Source organism: Rhipicephalus microplus, chromosome 9, assembly GCF_043290135.1.
Source record: "Rhipicephalus microplus isolate Deutch F79 chromosome 9, USDA_Rmic, whole genome shotgun sequence".
Lineage (NCBI taxonomy): Eukaryota > Metazoa > Arthropoda > Arachnida > Ixodida > Ixodidae > Rhipicephalus > Rhipicephalus microplus.
Window position 1 is genome coordinate 123,588,461 of NC_134708.1, and position 14,377 is coordinate 123,602,837.

General features: G+C 43.8%; 1 protein-coding gene across 1 annotated transcript in view; it reads left to right on the forward strand.

The window, feature by feature from the left end:
- The first annotated feature begins 278 nt into the window (after positions 1–278).
- The window catches only part of LOC119163043 (ATP-binding cassette sub-family C member 2), a 796,039-nt gene continuing 781,940 nt past the window's right edge, over positions 279–14,377 (forward strand). The window contains exon 1 of the mRNA XM_037414979.2: positions 279–475. The gene's annotated coding sequence lies outside the window, so the exon portion shown is untranslated. The remainder of the gene's footprint in view (positions 476–14,377) is intronic.

The window sequence follows — 14,377 nt, forward strand, 5'->3', positions numbered from 1 at the left end:
CCATGGAAGACGCGCTCTCTAAATGCGAAAACACTCATCACAAAAAAAATGAACACGTCGCTGGAAAATCGCCTGCGAGACATGTGCATTTTCTGGCTTGCGCGCACATGTCACACATCCGGTGCATTCATGAACTTCCATGAGCCCAGCGTGTCTAAAAAAAAAACGTCTAAAGCAAAGGATGTGACGCTCTATCGAGACAGCTGTTGAACATAAAAAAAAAGCAAGTTTTCGCAGAGCATTAGGAGCCATCCAAATAGCTATACTCAGCCGCTCTCCAAGCCTCTGTGCATCACAGAACAGCCGCAAAGTTCCAACATATAAACCAAGTTCCAGAACTACCCCAGTGCGCAGTTTGTGATAGCGGTTGTGGTGCTTATACTGTGAAAGTATTCACAGCCAAAACCGCTGAGTTGAAGCGCACAGACATCATCTGTGATTGGCGGTTACGTCAAGCCCGGAATCTGAGGAAAGCGTACGTAGCCCTTTTTTGTAGTCGGCTAGTTTGTGCAGCATGACGGAGGTGAGTTCCTGTGTTCATCTTGCACGCTCTTTGTGTGGTTGATACCTCCCATACCTTTGACAGCAGTGACCAAGTTCTATCATATGGGTCCACACTAAATGTCTTTATTTATTTAGCTACTAATTTATTAGTACCTTCAATGCGCATTCAGGCATCTTAAAAGATAATTGGACATAACTAGTCTTTGATGGGTTGATTAATATGCTTGGAATATGTATTGCTGGAGCGATGCTCTTCACAAGCAGGAAGGCATTTCCAGTCCTTTGCGACCTGAACGAGAGATGACTTTGTGTGGCCGTAAGTGTAGGCTACCGAAGGCCATGACAGTATTAAGAACAATGCAAGGGTTCGATGTCAGCCTGATGACGTAGAATCAAAGTCTCCAACTCGTGGCCCGCGAACCTCTCTTTAAAAGCCCGTGAGTCGAACATGGCTATGTTCATCTCGTATTTTCTTTTTTGATAATACGAATGTTTGGTGCGCTACAAAGACATGAATGCTCAGATCATTAATTTAGTGAGGCAGCAAAACTAGTCGCCACGTATGGAAGCTTAAACGTGGAACAAAAATGATATTTTAGAGTCTCATATAGGTTTTACTAACTTTGGAGATCGGCATTGGCATGTTAAATAAAATCCTGGCGCGAAATCTTTCGAGAAAGAACCCGTATATATGACGTATGGGAAGGTTCAATGATATTGTTTGCTTAACTCACCCCTCCACTGCTGCATCTCTCGTACTCTACCAAGTCCCAGCACTTACGGTACTACATTCTGTGACTGTGGCCTGAGATGAGTTTGAGATCCTGGTCAGAAGGTTTATAGAGCTGACGAAGAAGACATAGTCTTGCAGTTTCTGGCACTCCTCAAGGGTTTCAAGTTGAAGGCAAAAGTTAGATTCAATGACACTTGTATGATAAAAATAGCCTGAACGAACCAACCTAGCGGCTTCATTTTGTTTGGATTGCAACGTGGATTAGAGATTAATTTTAAGTTGGTCTCAAGCTGAGCATACATGCGTGCTAAAGTTGATCAAATGTGAAAATAAATATTCGACTTTTAGAAGTCTGATAGCAATAAATGTGTGGGCTTAATCTCATTCGAAGGAAGTTGTCGAAACAATTTACCTTGCGAAAAAAAAAACAGCGTGGGTGTACGAAAGAAGAGGAAGAAATTTGACAAGAAAGAGCGTTGAGCTTATGACCACACGAGCGTTTATTTCATTTTGTACGCCTTGGAAAAGGGTAATAAAAAAATGAAGTCACTGCGCATGCGTCTCAACTAGTAGATGAAACTCAAGGGTTCAAGCACGTAAATAATTTATCCTTTTGTCGGTATATACGATGGATGATGCGTCTACACAAGTTGGCCCAATAGAAAACATATTAAACACTTCATATATTTCCTGGGAACAGAAATCACAATATCTGCGTAGGATGTGCTTCCGTACAAAGCTAAGAGTGCATTCACACTCGGCACAGTGAAATGCTACAATGCGCAGCGACCCCTTTGACCAACGTATTTCATTTCAAGTCAGATGAGCTCTTTTAGTTGAACTGGGCTTTCAGAAAAGCATGGATTTCTGCAGCAAGTGGTGACCAACACATATATGTTGTCCTGATTTGCGTTATGTCATCGTGTTTTCAGGAACTGCAAGCAATACTGAAATGTATGGGGATTAGTAGGGTTTGATGCCCCGCCATGGTGGTCTAGTGGCTAAGGTACTCGGCTGCTGACCCGCAGGTCGCGGGTTCAAATCCCGGCTGTGGCGGCTGCATTTCCGATGGAGGTGGAAATGTTGTAGGCCCGTGTGCTCAGATTTGGGTGCACGTTAAAGAACCCCAGGTGGTCAAAATTACCGGAGCCCTCCACTACGGCGTCTCTCATATTCATATGGTGGTTTTGGGACGTTAAACCCCACAAATCAATCAACTGGGACGTTAAACCCCACATATAATAATAATAATATAATAGTAGTGTTTTATCACCCCGCTTGAGGTCAACAGGACCTTCATACAAAAATCTTCAGCCATGCTAGTACGTTGCAAAATATTACGAATGGGAGCACAGCATTGAGCTCATTCGTTACAAAGTGAATCAGCATCCAGGGGCACGCTAATTCCTAGAGGGTTAATGCAAAAAAAGCATCTCAATGGCGTCGACACGTCATGTTGAGCCAGTACGTTTTGAGTGAACTTGGTTGCAGCGCAAGACTAGACGAGAAGGAAACGAACCACACGGTGCTAATCGCAAGCGATGTATTTTACTAATAAATGTGAAACTTGTATGTAGCAATGCAAAACAGGCGCAAGAGGCGAAGTGTGCTGAAAACTATAAATAATCAAGATTGACGCAGGCATTTAAATTCCTTTTCACGAACAGCGACGAATACCTCTATGGTACAAGTCCTCTCTCTAAGACAGACGTGAGCGACTTGTGAATTAGTTCGCATGTTTAAAAATGACACTTTTTTTTCCACTCTTCAGTGGTGCTACTTGGAGCAAGTAAAAAACTCGCGTCCCTCCAGTTTTCACTCAGGCAGCTGTTTAGGAAATCTTCATCCCACTAAAGGAATCCCACAGGAAATGCTCCTGAATGGCCCATAATGTAGACTCTAAAGGAAGACGCTGTTCGCCAAAACACAACTTGCGGATTCAATTAGCCGGAAAGCGCATGACTTATTTGGTGAGTGGGGTTATAAAACATTTCTGAAATTGGCGCATATTAGATAATTTGGCAGTTGGCAGGCGCATGTGACATTTACTCCTGTATATGCTCATTTGTGGTCCCATATAAAAGCAGCTTTCTGCTGTGTAGTCAAGTACTGGCAAGATGCAGCTATACCTTCCCCTTGAGAGTTAGGGGCAGATAACCATTCACGATTTGAGAAAGCTTGCCAAATGCTATCAAACCTTTTCTTATTCTTCTAGTTATTTCCCTCTCATGGTTCGGCTCCGCGGTTACTACCTGTCCTAAGTAGAGGTATTGCTTTACAACTTCTAGTATCTCTCCACCTCTCGCAAAGTGCTGTTTTGTACCAAAACTGTTGCACATTACTCTTGCTCTTAATTTGCTTTGCTTTGCTTGTTAATTGAACGCTCTGTTCTCGTCTCTTCTATCCGCTCCTGTCGTTTGCGCTGTTAAGCACTTTTTTCGTCTACCATGACTGATGAATTGTGCAGAACATTTGGTGACATAAACTAGGATAAGAAGTTATTATTCATATTTATTGAAAAAATTACTCCACTGAGCGTACACTTTATAATACAGTTCAGTCCGTGATAACGGTCACAATAAAAAGAGGTATCTATTTGTGCAGTCAGATACACTCAATCTTGGGCCAGTTGAAAAATTTAGTGTGTGGCACAAAAATAAGGCGTGAATTTATTCATCTGATATTTTTTTCTCACCGTCATAATCTTGTAAGGGCTTCTGACGTACTGAAACTGCTCACAAAAACGTGGAGCACTGTCTGTTACTAGAATTCATTGCTTGCCTTGTGGCACACACTAATAGAATGAAAGAAAAATCGTTCACAACAGAGAAAAAAACATGAAATAAGGGTGAGATGGAGGTGGGTGGAGCTCCTAGTCAAGGAATCTACGGGCCTCAGCAGCCCGCCGCACCTAGTCCAGGAGTGCCACTTGCGCCTCTTTTTCACCGCTGGAGAGTAAGGTCTCGCACTGCTCGATCTTGAAGATTTTGCCCGAATCTGAGGCGTAATAATTTTGGCTGCTCTTAGCTCACATCCCCATGTAATGTGAGCAAGTGTGGGTTGTCCTCCACACCACGGGAATGAATCGGCGTATACAGCTGGGGGCATCGCATGTTTTAAATGCTGGTGCGGGTATGTATTTGTCTGCAGGCGGCGGCAGTCTTGCACTTATTTTTATACTCGGCTGAGAATGGGGCGGGGAGTATCGCCGTCGTGGTCGACGCTGGTGTTCTAAGATAATCTAAGTGTAGGGCGCTTGGAGTAGCAAAGGGTTATCTGGACGAGTGACGGTCGCTCGGTGATTTATGGCCAGAGCTCCACTGTCTGCTCTATTGTTACCCGTTTCTGCTATATGTCCTGGGCACGAAAGGATGCATTGTTCCTGGTCTAGTGTTGCACCTAAGAGGCGTGCGATGCTTGTAGGTACGCGGCCGTCAGTGAAATAACGACATGCAAATGGGGAGTCCATAAAGATATAGTATCGCTGTTTCATAATTTCTTTGGTTTTGATGACGAGTGCTACCGCGAGGGCTTCCACCATGTTCGCCGCGTTCGTCTTAGCTGAAGCAAAGGTGAATAAAGTGGGGTGGCGTACCGAACCAACAGCGGCCAATGAAAAGCTATGCAGACCGCAGTGGACTGCGTCCGTATAGAGCGTGTCCGGGTCCCTTCCGAACGTTTGGTGAAAGAGAGAGAGAGAGAGAGAGAGAGAAAACAATTCATAGAGAAAACATTTTGTTGTTTGGTGAGTTGCTGGGCTCTGGTGTGGCGGCGTGCTTGGTGGTGCAAGGGATTCATGTTTTTCGGTGTAGGAACGATATGGATTTGGGCACAGATACGAGCGGTAAGAGGCACCAGTACCTCGTCTCTACATTGGGGCCGTAAGCCCCGTAATATTTCCTAAGCCCCGTAATATTTTCCTATCTGTGGGCGACAGGCTACGTCTTTCTTGCTGCGAGATGATGACCATGACCCTAATTTCCTCGAAGGTGTTATAGATCCCCAAGGCAAGAAGCAGATCTGTGAATGTTCCAATTGTTAGGCTGAGAGCAGCCTTGCAGGCAGTACAAATCAAGGTATGCGCTAGTTCAATGTCTGTCTTACTAAGCTCTTGGTGTGGGATACCATGCGTTATTCTGTTAATTATGAAGGTTTTGAATATTCGAAGAGCGTCCGCTTGTTCAAAGTATTTACTAAAATACGTCACTCTGTGTACCAGCATTAAAGTGAGTAACTTTAAAGTGCACACTTTAGGAGCATAATCTCCATTTTCTACCGGGATACTGTGTCCTTTTGCATGCGCATTGCGAATATTTAAGCTGTTATTTCTGACCAACACTATGAGAAGTACTGCTCCGAGAAAGCTGCAATAGACGAAAATTGAAATAGAAGGGAACCCCCAGATGCTTACACGTTGCCTAAGTCAACAAGAAAACTTTAGGTTGGAGCACAGCAAAATCTCAAGAACACTCCTCATCTTGTGTCAATGAAGTACTGTCGGTGCGCTTTTAACGCATCTACTTTTCTTTGAATCTGCCAGGAAATGACAATGCATTGGAAAACACGATACGGTAATAGCTACGGCTTGTCAATTGAGCAGTACATTGGGCTGCTAACAATCCGAAACAATAGGAAAATACGTCGCACACAACTTCCCATTACCGTACACACACTAATCTTATACCACATATCAATAGGCTGAACAGCAAGTAAGGTGCGCAAGCAAGGTATCGCTCAGCGATCAATCAAGGGAGGCAATAAAGTGCTGTGAAGTGAACCTTAACACCGACTAAGTATTCAGCATATCGGAAAAGTCAGCACAGTCACGTAAGTTTTAAGTAGTGAAAAAGAAATGGCGTCTTGCGTGAAGTCATTAAATTCTGTCACCTCTTGTACCTAGTGATCACCACCGTGACACCCAATGAGACTGATGAAATCATCAAGAAAGTTAGCAAGCACATGGCGACACTCACCGCACAATACATTCGCAATCACACCACTTATCGCTACTCATTCAAAAACAACAATAACTAAATTTTTTTCTAATATTGTGTAGAAGAAACAAACACATAATCTGGTTTTGCCTGGAGCAACATGGCCTTGTGCTGGGAAGGGAACATGAACAGTGACTGGAAATTCAGCAGATTCCCATGCTGGCGCATATATGCAATATAGTGTAGAATTAAATGTTGCCGAGCAAGCAAACCAATGACAAAACGAGACTGATGAAGCCATGATGTTTATGAAGAGAGTTTGCGAGGAGATGGTGACTCTCAGTGCACTTTACATTCACAACCACTTCGCTTACTGAGCCGTTCGTTCATGACCATCAATAACTCGAAATCACTTCTAGTATCACCTTGAAGAAACATAGACATATATTCCAGTTCAGGCGAGAGTAACACGGCATCATGGCGGAAAGATCTCTACGGTATCCTTGCATGCTAGGAACGCTCCTGGCAGCGTGAAAGGGAAATAGCCACCGCCACTCAATTTTGCCAGCGTGCAGCATATTTTTCGGTACTCTGAATTTTTTTCTCGGGGCTCTAACTTAGCACGATGCTCTGACAGGTTAGGTTTATAAGCTTGAGAGCTCGGTTATTTGGTGACTATTTAATAAACCATATCGTTATGTAGCGTACTTCTCCACAAAGACAGCAGAAACATTAAAGACCAGACCCTCACAACTAGATTCCTTTGAGAAAAAATACTTGCTAATTCTGCACCTAAGCTGCCCTGAGCCACACAGAAATAAAATAATAGCCAATGACAATGCATTCATTATCTGAATTTGCACACTTCACGATAAAGTAATCGTGGTACGCGTAAAAAATAGCTCTACAGTCCATGCAAACTATCCGCGCTTGTGCGGGAGTTGTGTGCATGTATGTACCTGATTTTGATATCAAATACTGCCAACATAAATAAGATAATATTCGGAAGCACACCACCTCATTTTTCAGGAAACATACAAGGATGAGCAAAAGAAAAGAAAGGAGCCCTTTTATTAGAATCAAAATAGCATTTTGGTTTATTAGAAGACAAACTGATGCAGGCGTAGCTCCCTTTTGTAATCGAGCAAACAGCATGCGCACTCAGAATAAGTTTTTACAGGGCAATGGAACTAAACGGGATGCATGCAATCAGCAACGGGAGCCTCAGCGCTAAATAACCTCGAAAACTGGGAAAGCCTTACAAGTGCCAGCGCAGCGACGCCGCGCACAAGTGTTTGGACTTTGCGAATGGACCCACTACGTATGAGCTGTTTCATTGTTCAAGCTTGCACTCGCTCGACAGACTCTTCAAAATGAAGTAAATCTGAAGCACTTCGCCTACGAGGCTCGATGTTCTCACGGAAAGTGCATTTATTTTCGCTGTTTCCGCTTTCTGCCGATAAACACAAGGTGTTCGGCAGCCAACACCCTTACGCCTTTGATGAAGCAATGGAATACGACGCCGCAAGCAGGAGATTTTAGCACAGCGCTAACCAAAGTGCCACGTTGACCAGTGTTAGGCGTTGCCACCTTGGTTATTCCGACCTGTGTTTCCAGCACACGGAGCCTTTTTATGAAAGAGCGAATGGGTGGTCATATCACAGTCGTACCTATTTGACATTTATTGCATTGTTAGGAGAATGGATAGGTAATATTAGCCTGCTGCAGATATGATTACCAAGTAGTAGCCGGCAGCTATATATGCAACGTATTGTTGAGTGCAAGCGACTTTTTCCAACCGAAATTAGGGCAAATGAGGTAGGAATTAACCAAGATTTAGTCAGCACCAGCCAGTTCTCGCAATTAGTATTCACTAGAGAGCAGTAACAGACAGCAAGCTGACATCAAGCTTCAATAAATTATCTCGAGTAAACAACAAGGATTGTCGAGCATCAGCACATCGCTTTAATTCCTCGTAGCAAGAGTAGACAACGCTATAGTATGCATTTGCTGAAACAGAGTCGACTTAATGCAGCAGTCGCTGTTTTATTCATTAGTTAACCACGAATAGTCGAGATTAGTGCAGACAATCTCAGACCATGAACGCAGCAATTAACACTTGGCCCTCAGTTCCCAGCATTTTCGATGCAGGCGGGAATGTTGTAGGCCCATGCGCCTAGATTTGGGTGCACGCTAAAGAACCCCAAGTGGTCGACATTTCCGCAACCCTCCACTACGGCGTTTCTCCTATTCATAACGTGGTTTCGGGACCCTAAACTCTACAAATCAATCAATCATCAGCCCTAGCAGCTGCGAAGCAATTGTCGAAGGCGGGGGTCAGATCTGTGACGCAAAGAGGGTGCTAAGAATTCCTGGGTACAAACAGACCCGCATCTCAGTCTGAACTTAACTACCTTCAACACTAGAACACCATTTAGGGAAGCTAGTCTAGCTGTGCTATTCGAGGAACTAGAGGGTAATAAATGGGATACAATAGGGCTCAGCGAAGTTAAGAGGACACGTGAGGTTTATACAGTGCTGAAGAATGAACACGTCGTATGCCACTGTGAATTAGTTCACAGGAACGAACTAGGACTGGGGTTTCTCATACACGAGAATATCGCTGCCAACATAGAAGAATACTACAGCATCAGTGGGTGGCAAGTATCCTAATTAAGTTTTTAAAAAGGCATACGATTAAGGAGGCACAGGCCTACGCGCCTATATAGAGAGACGACGATCATTTGGTTGAACGCTTTTATGAAAATGTAAAGTCAGCCAATAATGAAGTAAAGACACAGTATACTAATCCTAATGATGATTTAGTGCCAAAGTAGGCAAGAAACAGGCCGGACACCATGCAGTGGAGGAATATGGCATCGTCTCTAGAAATGGCAGGGAGAAGTTATGAGTAGAGTTCGCAGAACGTACTAATTTACGGATTGTGAATGCATTCTTCAGAAAACGGGCTACCAGAAAGTGGACGAGGCGAAATCCTATTGGTGAAACTAACAATGAAATTGACTTCATTCTGTTTGGCCACCCACTGATTGTACAGGATGTAGAAGCAGTTGGCCTGATTACATGCAGTGACCATAAAATGGCAAGAGCTCGTATTCACCCAGATGTTAAAAAAAGCAAATACAAAAACTGATACTCAAAAAGGCAAATAATAAACTGGCGCGCTGAGTGAAAAATACAGGAATTGAGAGTTTCGCTTCAAAACCGATTCGAGGCTCAAATAAGATAACCAACGTTAACATTGACACAATGAACGATTATCTTACTAGTATTATCAAAGATTGTGCAATTAAAGACGGAGGTTCATTCACTAGACGGAAAACTGGCAAACTATCTTGGGAGACGAAAAATCTTATTAAGAGACCACAAACAATGAAAGCCTCAAATGCAACAGTCAAAATAGAGCTAGTGCAGCTTTCGAAGTTAATCAATAGGCGTAAAGTAGCCGACATCAGGAGGTATAACGTAGAAAGAGTGGAGCAGGCTGTACGAAGCGGCAGAAGCCTAAAAGCTGCAAAGGCACACTTGTGTATAGGCCAAAATCGGATATATGCATTGAGAAACAAAAAGGCAATGCCATAATCAATATGTATAGGATAGTCGATATGATGGAGGAGCTCTACAGAGATCTCAGGTACAGAATTCAAAAGAACCAAAAGAATATTGTGAGAAACAATGATCGTCCAGGAGAATTCGACATCCTACCAGTAATGACAGAGCAAGTAAAAAAAGCCCTTGAAACACTGCAAACAGGCAAAGCCACTGGCGAGGATAAAATAACAACGGACGTCGTGAAAGATGGCCAAGAAATTGTGTTAGAAAAACTAGCCACCTTATATACAAAGTGTCTTTTGACGAGAAGGGTACCGTAATCTTGAAAAAAACCCCATCATCTTAATCTGTAAGAAAGGAGATTCCAAGGTCTTGAAAAATTACAGGTAGATTAGCTTACTCCTCGTTCTCTACAAACTATTTACAAAAATAATAGGTAATAGAATTAAGACATTATTACAGTTTAGTCAGCCAAAGCACCACGCATGATTACGTACAAGCTACTCCACAATAGACTGCATTCATACGAATGATTGATTGAGATGTGGGGTTTAACGTGCCATAACCACCATATAATTATGAAATACGCCGTAGTGGAGGGCACCGGAAATTTCGACAACCTGGAATTCTTTACCGTGCATTCAAGTCCCTTCACACGGGCCTACCATATTCCTACTATCAATCAGGTAATAAAGAAACGCGCTGAGTACAACCAATTCTTATACATAGCTTTAATAAACTACGAGAAGGCGTTTGACATCAGCAGTAATAGAGGCACCGCAGGATCAGGGCTTTAAAGAACCCTATATAAACATACTGGAAGACATCTACAGATGATCCACAGCCACCATAGCTTTCCACAAAAAGCGACAGAATCCCATTAAAGAAGGGTGCAATGCAGGGAGACACGATCTCTCTAAAGCTATTTACCGCGTGTTTACAGGAGGTATTCAGGACCCTAGACTGGGATGAGTTAGGGATAAGAGTAAATGAAAGGTACCTAAGTAAAACGCTGTCGAGGTCAGCATGACTTCTAAACTTGCAAGGTGGACTTTAAATGCGCAAACTGCAATAGTGACCATCCCGCCAGATGTAGTGGGTGCCCATTCCGAGTGAGTGCTCTGCATAGAGGAAAAGCCTTTCTTACGGGGCCTAAACCGACTAAACAAACTACTGCCTGGTCAGTTGCTCAATCACCTGAGAATTTTCAATCCATTGGTGAAAGTACAAATATCAACTACTCCAAAGTATGTACGTGAGGTACAATCAGAAGAATGCTTCCTGAGAATACCGGACAATGCGAGTCAACCAAAACAAGAAGCCATGCAAACTGAGTCTTCTCAGAACATTTTTACACAAGCTACCTATGCCACAGTACTGGAACAAGAATTTGAGCAGAAGACAAAGGGACATGAGGAAGATATCCACGACACCGCGGAAATAGTTCGTGTTCTGTTTGCCGCTCTACGTTCTCACCTAGCGACAATGCCAGTAGGTACTACGAAGAGCATGCTGCAGGCCATGCTCGCGCTAGAATCACTGAGGTTTGGTTGTTTCGCACACAACCAGCAGTAGGATGCCGAAGGCCAAGCCTCAGTGCACGTTAAATTGGCGAAAAGTGGCTTTCATAGCGCAGTGAAATTGTGTGAGTATTGTGTCTCGCATGAATGAACTACACCTGTTTTTCAGAGAATATCAAATTCCGATCTTTACTCTGTCGGAGGCTGGATTACCGAGACAAAGATCAATCACTGGATACGTCACGCACGAGAACCCCATCATAACGACTTTCCCAAATGGAAGCACCGCTGTGTATATACGCAGAGAGATAACACTCGTAGCACTCAATGTGGTGGACTTGTGCACAGATGTTACAGAAGTTAGTGCGATCAGGGCACACATGGGAAACCGCAAAGTCAGCCTTGCATCGCTGTATGCGTCTCCTCACAAAAACATTCCATCGAAAAGTTTTTGAAAGACCTGTGTCATCGTCGCCCAGCTCCGCGCATCATTTGTGGTGATTTTAATGCTCATCACACGTCATGGGGGGACAAGAGTTCGGATGCACGTGGATGTTGTTTGGGAAAGGCAATTGATAAGCTAGACTTATGCATTGCGAATGATGGCAATGTAACATTCTTTAGGTCCCCAGCTTGTACAAGTATTGTTGACTTGACGTTGCAATCAAGTGATGTTACACTCACGTATTGCACAGCTCCAGACAGAATGGGCAGTGATAATTTCCCTATATTGATCAATGTTGCTGGCTACCAATTGACGGTAGCTGAGTCCTGCAAAGTAACTGATCGGGACCACTAACGAGAGCATCTGAATCACCGATCAGGGGATATGTTTCAGGATATGCTGACGAGCAAAGTGGATGCAACCACTATACTTAAGCTACTTGCACGTTTTGCAGCCCCGAACTTAAAACTTCGTAAATTGTGTGCGGCCTGAAAATTGGCAGAGAAAAGGCTTATGCGAAGAGGTGGCAAACCTGCTCGCAAAACTCAGTTCAACAGACGTGATGCAGCAATATGGTGATACAGCAACAAACTTTGCAGGGAACAATGGGCAACGTTTTGTGAGAGTTTAAGTGTATTTACTAAACTATCAAGGATATGGCGAGTAGTAAATAGGGTCGGAAGCACTCCCGAGCCTTTGAGACCGTTTATTGCCCTCGCGTTATTCAAGGATACATCAATGCCGTCTCTAGCCAAAGAGTTTGCTGCTAAGAAAAAGTGAACACCTTACCTACTTCCGCCTCATTTACACCTGCCATCGACGCACCTCTCACGCTGCGGGAACTTACGTCAGCCATAAGTTGTCTCCGCCGATGCTGTGCTCCTGGACCTGACGGAATTTTTTATTTATTTATTTTATTTAAAATAAATAAATAAAATTCCGTCAGGTCCAGGAGCACAGCATCGGCGGAGATAACTTATTTCAAGCTAAATGATCTGAAATCTGCCTGCAAAAGTGAATAACAGGCTTCTGATGCATTTCAACTGTTTGTGAGTCGGAAAGCATTCCTCAAGCCTGGAAAATGGCCTGGGTCGCGCCAGTTCTGAAGTCAGGTAAAGACAGAACAGAACTGGCATCATACCGACCAGTATCACTAGCTTCGTGTGTAGATAAGCAGATGGGGAAGCTTACCTGTGTTCGACTGACATGGTGGATGGAAAATGGAGAATCACAAGACCCTTCCAGCATGTATGACTAGGTTTCGGCAACGGTTGAGTGCAATGGACAACATCTTGGACTTGGTAAGTCACATAGAACACTAACGAGCATACAGCTTTTCAACTCTGGCATTATTCTCGGACGTTTTAAAGCATACGACTACGTGTTACGAGGTGCGATCATTTGTGGTCTTGCATCTTTGGGAATAACGGGGCACCTTTTATGCTTTATTCAGGCGTTTCTTAGTGGTCGCTCGATGCAGGTGAAGTTAGAAACAGTGCGAAGTAGCTCAAGAAAAATCACAAGAGGAGTGTCACAGGGCAGTGTCCTGTCTCCAATGTTGTTCAATGTGGCCATGGCTGCTTAGACTAATTCTCTCAAGACTGTGAGCAAGGCAGTACAAAAATCACTTTATGCCGACGAGATATGCATCTGGCGCTCTGGATATCAGCATAATCGATTGGAAATGATCAGCCAAAGAGTTCTACACTCCGTACAAACCTATCTTGAATCTATTGAACTAACAATATCAGCTGAAAAGTCTCAATTTATGCTATTGGCAGGTATGTGAAGACGAGAAACAAGGATGAAAAATATTACTTCATGATGCATCAATTAAGCAAGTCAAGTACATGAGATTACTTTGAGTTACACTAGACAGCAGGATGAATTGGCGACGAGCAGTAGACAAGGCAATGTCAGCGCTGACACACCGTGTAAACATTCTTCGAAGGGTGGCAGGAAAAAGCTGGGGGAGTCACTCAACATCAATGGTAAAGGTACACGAGGCAGTAATTGTTAATGTTGTGCTTTTCCAAATGCCTATGATCTCTCCGAGCGAGTCACAGTACGAATCGCTGGAAACAATTCATCGCAACGCCATAAGAGTTGCTATGGGAGTGCCAAAGTTTGCAGCTAGCATAAACGTGCTTCCTGAAACTCGTCTTCCACCGTCACGTCTTCTCGTCTTTCAGCGATTGCTGACACAGCTTTCTCGACTTGGCGAATTGAGCCCAGGACGAGCGCTACTCAGTTGCCTTCGGCCACACACGAAATCGCGAGCTTTCGTGGCCCTCAACACCATTCACCATCTTATCATCGATTTCCTTTAACAAAGACACTTTCGACAAAACCCACCTTGGTCACATGAGGATGTCGACTCTCAGGGGACGATTCCACGGATGCACAGCAGGTGTTCCACATCAACAGCAGAAGTACGTTCTTTGGTATTTGAATATATTGAAGAAAAGTACGCCGATCATTTGAAAGTTTTCACCGATGGATTAGTCGACATAGTGCGCGGAGCAAGCGCTGCAGCGTTTGTGATACCGTCTCTGAAGGCGTCTTGCGCAGCCTGACTCGAGTGCGTTGTTTCATCGACAGCATGTGAAAGCTTGGCAATTCAGGCAGCCCTGAAGAAACTGAAGTTTTTTAGGCCGCCATCTCATGC